The sequence below is a fragment of the Podarcis gaigeae genome (assembly GCF_964106915.1).
Source record: "Podarcis gaigeae genome assembly, chromosome: 17".
In the NCBI taxonomy this organism is placed as follows: Eukaryota; Metazoa; Chordata; class Lepidosauria; order Squamata; family Lacertidae; genus Podarcis; species Podarcis gaigeae.
Window position 1 is genome coordinate 35,158,910 of NC_139694.1, and position 8,807 is coordinate 35,167,716.

Consider the following 8,807-nt stretch of genomic DNA (forward strand, 5'->3'; position numbering starts at 1 on the left):
GAATGTGATCCCGCGGCAAGGTCCCCATAAGGAGCCTTGCCGTGGCATTTTGCACCCGCTGGAGTTTCTGGGTCAGCTTCAAGGCCAGCCCCGTGTGGAGCGAGTTACAATAATCAAGCCTGGAGGTGACCATCGTATGGATCACTGTGGCCAGATCAGGGCGAGAAAGGTAAGGGACCAACTGCTTAATAGGGTGGAGATGGGAAAATGCCACCAACCTCTGTCCTCCAAGCAAGGAGAGGCCACCACCTTCCAAAGGGAGTCCGTTCCACTGTCAAACAGCTCTTACTGTCAGAAAGTTGTTGCTGATGTTCACTTGGAATCTCTTTTCTTATAACTTGAACCCATTGGTTCGAGTCCTACCCACCAGAGTTGCACCGTGTAGGAGGAGGAAGATGATGACGATGATGAGTTGTATTTATATACCGCCCTACACCTGGAGGTCTCAGGGTGGTTCACAGAACAAAGATGCAGGGATTTGCCACGAAGGTGGTTTGTGTGCAACAGGGGCTGGGCTGGGGGGTTGCCCCAAGGGAGGAGGGAAACATGGACCTGGGTGTGAAGGTGGAAATGGGTGCAGAGTCGGTTTGCAGAAAAGAAGAGAGAAGTGCTTAAAAAATGGGATCAGGAAGGTGAAAAGTGAGCAAAGTAGTTGCCTGGGGTTGAAAGAAGGCGCTCAAGGAGGTTAATGTGGGGGGATGACCGGGGGTTAATAAGTGGAGCAAGTAAATACTCATAAAAGCCGCAGGTTGCAATTGCTATCTTAGTAGAGGCATCCCTCTGTGTGGGGGAAAAAGAGGGATGCCTCTTTTAAGATTATGCCTGCTGTGACAAGTTTACATAATTAACATGGGCTGAGTCTCCAGGGGTTGTTGGCTGACGCCTTTCACCCTTGAGCTCCTGCGCATGCTGGCTGAGACTGATGAGAAAGGGAGTCCAAGGACTTCAGGAGGATAGCTCAGTTGGCTAGAACATGGTGCTGATAATGCCAAGGTTGCAGGTTCAATCCCTGTGTGGGACAACTGTGTGTTCCTGCATTGCAGGGGGTTGGGCTAGAGGATCCTCACAATTATACAATTCCAACTATGATTCTATGAAGGGACGCAGGGGGCGCTGTGGTCTAAACCTAAACTAAAAGTCTAGGGCTTGCCGATTGGAAGGTTGGCGGTTTGAATTCCTGCGACGGGGTGAGCTCCCGTTGCTTGGTCCCTGCTCCTACCCACCTAGCCGTTCGAAAGCACATCAAAATGTAAGTAGATAAATAGGTACCACTCCAGCGGGAAGGTAAACGGCGTTTCCGTGCGCTGCTCTGGTTCGCCAGAAGCGGCTTAGTCATGCTGGCCACATGACCCAGAAAAACTCTCTGTGGACAAACGCCGGCTCCCTCAGCCAGTAAAGCAAGATGAGCGCCGCAACCCCAGAGTCGTTTGTGGCTGGACTTAACTGTCAGGGATCCTTTACCTTTACCTTTTTTATGATTCTATGAGGGCCATATATTCCCCATCCCTGATCTAAAAATGGAGTTGGATTCAGACAGGTGTCATGGATCTACAGGTCTACTAAAATCATAAATAAATCTGGATCCATCCCAAAGTATGCTCCCCCCCCCACTTTAAAGTTATTCGTGTGTCCCCCCCCCCCAAATAATAGATATATCCATCAATTAAAGGACTTATGATTATTTGACCAAGATTTCCTTAATTGGGTGGCAGCCCTAGTGAAAAATAGATTTCTGTCAGATGTTAGTGTTATATTTTCAGGAGTAAACATAAGTGTGAATTTTCAGGGGAATGTGGTGCATTAATCTCCTTGGCAACTCTGCAGCCTCACTTTAAAAGTCCATATGTATCCCTGAGGCTCAGCAACCAGAAATATTTAAGAACAGGGGAGTTGTGCCATCAGATTAAATGAGGAGGAGGAGAAAGAACCATGTAGGCCACCTTGAAGAAAAAAGGGGGTGATATAAATGCAATAAACAACATTATAATCAGGGAAGTGGGAGCTATGGAAGTGGAGCACAGGAGTGGCTACAGTTACGTGCTCACAAAGGGCTTAGCACCCCCACCAAAAAACCCTTTCAGCGGCCTTGACAAACAGAGCCAGAAGACGGCCAAGATCAATATATTGAATGGAAATTACAGAGGTGATAAGAGCAAGCCTAATGCAGGGCATTTAAGGAAATCAATTGGCATTGATGGGTCCAAGAAGCACAGCTAGCGCTAGCAAAGCTGCCTAGAGCAATTCTAGCCAGCAATATTGTCTCAGCACATATGCAGGGAATGAGCCAAATCTTTATGATGATATAGCATGCAGCTACAAGGTAAGCAGGCCCCTGTTGCACTGGGTGCTCTGGGTCTCTTAACTGTTTATGTAGGAGACGTGCAATCAATAGATACTAAGTATGTGGAAATGTTGTTGCCTGTGGCAGCTAGCTATCATGTGCTTTGTTTATATATGCTTAGAGTAGTGGTAGGCAGCCATTTTTTAACCTCCCCTGGCAAGCGGGCCGCAAATCAAGTCTAAAGAGTAAAGAACTGCCCCTCTATCCCAGCCTTCCCTAAAATGGATGCCCGCCATGTTTTTGACTGCAGCACCCTCTGCCTTCAGCCAGCAAAGCCATACTGTCCAGGCCTGATGGGAATTATAGTCTAAAACTGCTGGAGGCCACCAAGCTGTTGAGGCCTGCCTCTATTCAATGGGGTCTGTTGCTTTCTTGCAAGGATTTGTGCCCTGCCTTTCCCCAACAAATGCATTCAGTGGGGCTCACAAAAACACGGAGCCAATAAGTACACAATGACAAAAGGAAATAAAATGTAAACAGCAGCATTAAACTATACTTAAAAGACACTCAGATAAATAAAATGTCTGCTGAAAGGTGAGCAGCAGAGGGCCAGGTGAACTTCTCTTAAGCAGACTATTCCACAGCCTGGGCACCACAAGTGAGAAGGCTCTTTCTTATGGGCACGTTATGTCTCAAATCATGTGAGAACAGGTAGGGGGACTTCCACAGAGGAGCAGACTTCTCAGGTAATAAGGGAGGGGCAATTACAGAGATAGATTGGACATTTAGAGCTGTAAAAGCTAACACAGAGAAACAAATTTGCAGTGGGTGTAAAAAAACAAAGGTAAAGGACCCCTGACAGTTAAGTCCAGTCGCAGACGACTCTGGGGTTGTGGCGCTCATCTTGCTTTACAGGCCAAAGGAACCGGCATTTGTCCGCAGACAGTTTTTCCAGGGCAGTGCATGGAAATGCTGTTTACCTTCCTGCCGGAGTCGTACCTATTTATCTACTCGCACTGGCATGCTTTCGAACTGCTAGCTTGGCAGGAGCTGGGACCGAGCAATGGGAGCTCACCCCATCGCGGGGATTCGAACTTCTGATTGGCAAGCCCAAGAGGCTCAGTGGTTTAGACCACCGCACCACCCACGTCCCCTCTTGCAGTGGGTGTAGCTGATACAAAATCCAATAATATGCTCTGATATCCTGGACCAGACAAAGGCTGCCTATGTTTTCATCAGAGATGCCTGATCTGATGTCCCCTTCCTGTTCCCTCTGCCATATATGTAAACCCCACACTGGCTAGAATGAGCATTCAATGTGAACATGACTCCCTTCCACTTTCCATCTTGCACGAGCATCTTCAGTATCAATTGTGAAAGTGCCCTGAGTTTATACATTGTGCCTGGGCTTGGTTTGATGAAAGCCAGACAGAGATATGCCCACTTGATTTGTTTCCAAAAACTCCTTTCTTGCAGAAGCAAACCCAACCCTGGGAGGCGATCCTTGCGCAGAGGAAGCTAGAGGGATGGAGAGCAAGGCAGAACCCTTTTCTCAGCTGCCCTTTGTCGCTGTCCATGGTAACTGAACTGCTTGGCTCTATCCCCCAAGGAGCTCTCCAGTGAGACTTCACTCACGTGCATTTGCCTGCATCTCCCAGAAGCTGTGTGCACTGGAACATAGCTAGGCTTCTCCTGTTTCTATGTAAAGACATGTAAGGAGGGCGGGAAAGGATGCTTTCTGGGAATCTGCATGAAACCTGGTGTTAGCTGCCCAGCTCAGGGGAGCTGTACACGTGCAAAAAATAAGAGCACCAGGGTTTTCTTTGTATTTTCATTGTTTGGATTGCTATTCCATAGTGATTTTTTTATTGAGAGGATTTTGTGGTGTACAAAATGTACTGTGGGTATGTCAGCATCACATGTGTGGAGAAAACTACAGGGGCTGGATTTTTTGCTAAGCCTATCTATTTTCAAAACAAAAAAAATTCCTTCCAGTAGCACCTTAAAGACCAACTAAGTTAGTTCTTGGTATGAGCTTTCGTGTGCATGCACACTTCTTCAGATACCTATCTATTTTGAAAGTGTTGCCTAAAACTTAATATGCAGATGTCAGTCACACACAGATAGCAAACCACCAAACCTATGCAATGGTTTATTTTCATTTTCCTACTCCCCCAGCCCCAAATGAAATACAGTGGTACCTTGGTTTACGAAGTTAATCCGTTCCAGAAGTCCATTCTTAAACTAAAGCGTTCTTAAACCAAGGCGTGCTTTCCCATAGCCGTGGGGGACTCAAGTTGCAAATAGAACACACTCAACAGGAAGCAGAACATGTTCTGCTTCCAAGGCAAAGTTCACAAACCAAAACACCTACTTCCAGGTTTGCAGCGTTCTTAATCCGAGTTGTTCATAAACGAAGCTGTTCTTAAACAAAGGTACCACTGTATGTGTATCTGGTTACCTCCTTTCATGGGCCTGTCAAGGTCATTCTTTCTCTCCATATGAATCCCCTTCTCACTACCTCTCTCTGCATGACTGGAAATTATTTCTCAGCACACACCCCTGCCAATCTTCTCTTATTCTCTCAAAAATTGAATCCTTAATTCCTGCTCTAATTGTGGGTGATTTTGACATTCAGGTTAGTTTCCCCAATTCCTCTTCTCTTGAATACCTTCCCCATTTGCTAGACATATTCTTGGTTGACTGACCGAATCCAAAGAGTGCTCATGTTTGGTGCCTCATCATCCTGGAAAAAAGAGACAAGGTGGGGTGCAGCAGGGTTTTGTCCTGGGCCTGGTGTTGTTCAACATATTTATAAACAACTTGGATGAATGAATTGAAGGGCTGCTCATCAAATTTGCAGATGACACCAAACTGGAAGGGGTAGTTAACACCGCAGAAGACACAGTTGGGACCTTAACAGGTTGGAGATCTGGGCCCCAACTAATAAAATGAATGTCAATAGAGACAAATGTCAGGCTCTGCTCTTAGGCAGGAATATCCATCTTTACAAATATAAGATGGGGGACACCTGGCTTACCAGTAGCACATGTGAAAAGGATCTAGAGGTCTTAGTGGACCACAAGCTTTACATGAGTCAACAATGCCATGCAGCAGCAGCAGCAGCAGCAAAAAAAAAAAGCTATTATTCTAGGGTGCATCAACAGAAGTATAGTGTCCAGATCAAGGAAAGTCAGTACCGTTCTATTCTGCCTTGGTCAGACCAGACCTGGAATACTGTTTCTAGTTATGTGCCCCAGAATTTAAGAAGCATGTTGACCATCTGGAATGTGTGCAGAGGAGGGCAACCAAGATGATCAAGGGTCTGGAAACCAAGCTTTATACACACACACACACACACACACACACACACACATACAGTCATACCTCAGGTTAAATATGTTTTGGGATGAATATTTTCAAGTTACGCTCCGTGGCGACCCGGAAGTAACAGAGCGTGTTACTTCCGGGTTTCGCTGCTCGCACATGTGCAGACGCTCAAAATGATGTCATGCGCATGCGCAGAAGCGGTGAATTGTGATCCACACACGCGCAGACACGCGGAAATGGGTTGTGTTCGCTTCAGGATGCAAACAGGGCTCCGGAATGGATCCTGTTCACATCCAGAGGTACCAATGTGTGTGTGTGTGTGTGTGTGTGTGTGTGTGTGTATATATATATATATATATATATATATATATATATATGCTTTCGTAGATTTTCACGGGTACAGGAATGCAGGTTTTGGTGTCCTCGGGTGTCTTCCCGTGTAAAAGTTGGGGTGTCTAGGCGACGTTTCGACGAGGTCTCACTCGTCATCTTCAGGCTGGTGCTTTCGGCTTCTTGTTACTGGAACAGAGCGGGATCTCAATGTTTGAGTTCCTATAAATACTGTAGAGGGGGTGTGGTGTCTAGCCTCCAATGTTCTGGGCAGAGAGGAAGTTCCCAGGCTAGTGTGCCTTTTCTTCTTTTGTTCCTTAATTACTTGAGAGATACCTTGAGTGATTTCTTGAGTGATATCCTGAGTACCACTTAGGTGGGTCATTAGGTGTGGATTAGTTGCTAAAGTCTTTGTGTCTTGACCTCTTGAACTTTGTGAAGAGTTTTCCTGAGAAGATGGCTGTATTGCACTTAGTTGTGCTTTGGCTTGGCTTCGTGTATAGGGGCGAGCTGTGGTTTTGTGGCTTGTGTCAGCCAGATCTGTGTAGGGATTGCAGGGGGGTGCAGCATCCGGAGGTGCCACCATGGATTGGCTACTGGATGGTGTCAGTAATTCATCTGTGGAGAGGGTCTGGGTTTGGGTCTGGTGTGGTTGATTGGTGTTGGCGTTCTGTGTGCCTCTAGATCTGGTGTCAGTTTTTGTGGGGAGGGCTAATTTCCAGATGTCTGGCAAGCGGGATGTGTCGTCACGTTTGTTCATGTTGTGAGGGTGTTTCTCTATCTCGATGGCTTCCATGATTATTCTCTTGTGGTGATGTTCCGTGTTAAAGAGCAATTTGGAATCTGCAAAATTAATTTCGTGTCCTGTTTCTTTCATGTGTTGGAAAAGAGAGGAAGTTTTCCAACACATGAAAGAAACAGGACACGAAATTAATTTTGCAGATTCCAAATTGCTCTTTAACACGGAACATCACCACAAGAGAATAATCATGGAAGCCATCGAGATAGAGAAACACCCTCACAACATGAACAAACGTGACGACACATCCCGCTTGCCAGACATCTGGAAATTAGCCCTCCCCACAAAAACTGACACCAGATCCAGAGGCACACAGAACGCCAACACCAATCAACCACACCAGACCCAAACCCAGACCCTCTCCACAGATGAATTACTGACACCATCCAGTAGCCAATCCATGGTGGCACCTCCGGATGCTGCACCCCCCTGCAATCCCTACACAGATCTGGCTGACACAAGCCACAAAACCACAGCTCGCCCCTATACACGAAGCCAAGCCAAAGCACAACTAAGTGCAATACAGCCATCTTCTCAGGAAAACTCTTCACAAAGTTCAAGAGGTCAAGACACAAAGACTTTAGCAACTAATCCACACCTAATGACCCACCTAAGTGGTACTCAGGATATCACTCAAGAAATCACTCAAGGTATCTCTCAAGTAATTAAGGAACAAAAGAAGAAAAGGCACACTAGCCTGGGAACTTCCTCTCTGCCCAGAACATTGGAGGCTAGACACCACACCCCCTCTACAGTATTTATAGGAACTCAAACATTGAGATCCCGCTCTGTTCCAGTAACAAGAAGCCGAAAGCACCAGCCTGAAGATGACGAGTGAGACCTCGTCGAAACGTCGCCTAGACACCCCAACTTTTACACGGGAAGACACCCGAGGACACCAAAACCTGCATATATATATATATATACACACACACATATAAGCAATGGTTGAAGAAGCTGGGTATGTTTAGCCTGGGAAAGAGGAGACTGAGAGGAGAAGTGATAGCCATTTTCAGATATCTTAAGGGCTGTCAGATGGAAGATGGAGCAACCTCATTTTCTCCTGCTCTTTCGGGTAGGAATCAAGCCAATGGGTTCAAGTTACAAGAAAGGAGATTCTGAATCAGGAAGAACTGTCTGACAGGAAGACCTGTTTGACAGTGGAATGGACTCGCTGGGCTCTCCTTCCCTGGAGGTTTCTAAACGGAGGTTGGATTGCCATTCTGTGATCCTATAATTCTATGAAATGTGTTAAAGTGCATGTAGGGGAAGGGTACTGGACTGATTCTTTGTCTTCACAGAGCAGTCAGCTGCTCTTTGATCTGCCGGAGCTTTTGACACTGAATCTTCATGATAGGTTTTCACAGGCTCAGTCTTGCGCTGAGTTTTCTCTCTGGTCATCTCCAGTAAAAAAGAAAAGAAAAAGAAGGATAAAATCTGCTCAGACTATTGCTGCCCCATAACTGTTAAGCTATGCAAGCAAAACTGCCTTTGGAGCCCTCTTCTCTAAAAGCTTTCGGTTCGGTCAGTTTGTGCAAATGTGGTTTACAAGAAAAGCGAGGCTCGCAGCTATTTTTTTATATTAAATACTACGTTAAAAGAAATTTAAAAAAATTAAAAATGCTCTGTGTATGGAAAAGCAGCTTCGATCGCCGAACCGAGTCGGGGTACAGCAGCGCCCCCTGGCGTCTCTTCGCGGCGAAGGCGTCGGCCGCCTGGAAGCTCGGCGCTATCGGGAGGGCGGGGCAGGAAAGGAGGACGAGGAGGAAAGGGGCGCATGCGCACGAGAAGAAAGGCGGGTGTTTGTATGTGCAAGCGGCAGGCAGAAAAACGTTCGGGCTTGGCAACGGTCGCGCGCGCATGCGCTTTGAGTAACGAAGCCGGCCGCTATTGAGGCGGGGGTAATCATAAAGTTAGGGAGGGAAAGTGTAGAGTGACACAACGACATGGACTTCCGGGGGAGGGAATCGAAAACGGCTATTCCTCTTTTGGGCGGAGTCTGCTGTATTTTCCCCTATCATTAGGGTTTGGAGAGGAACGACGGAGCCGCGCGTGCGCGTGACGTCA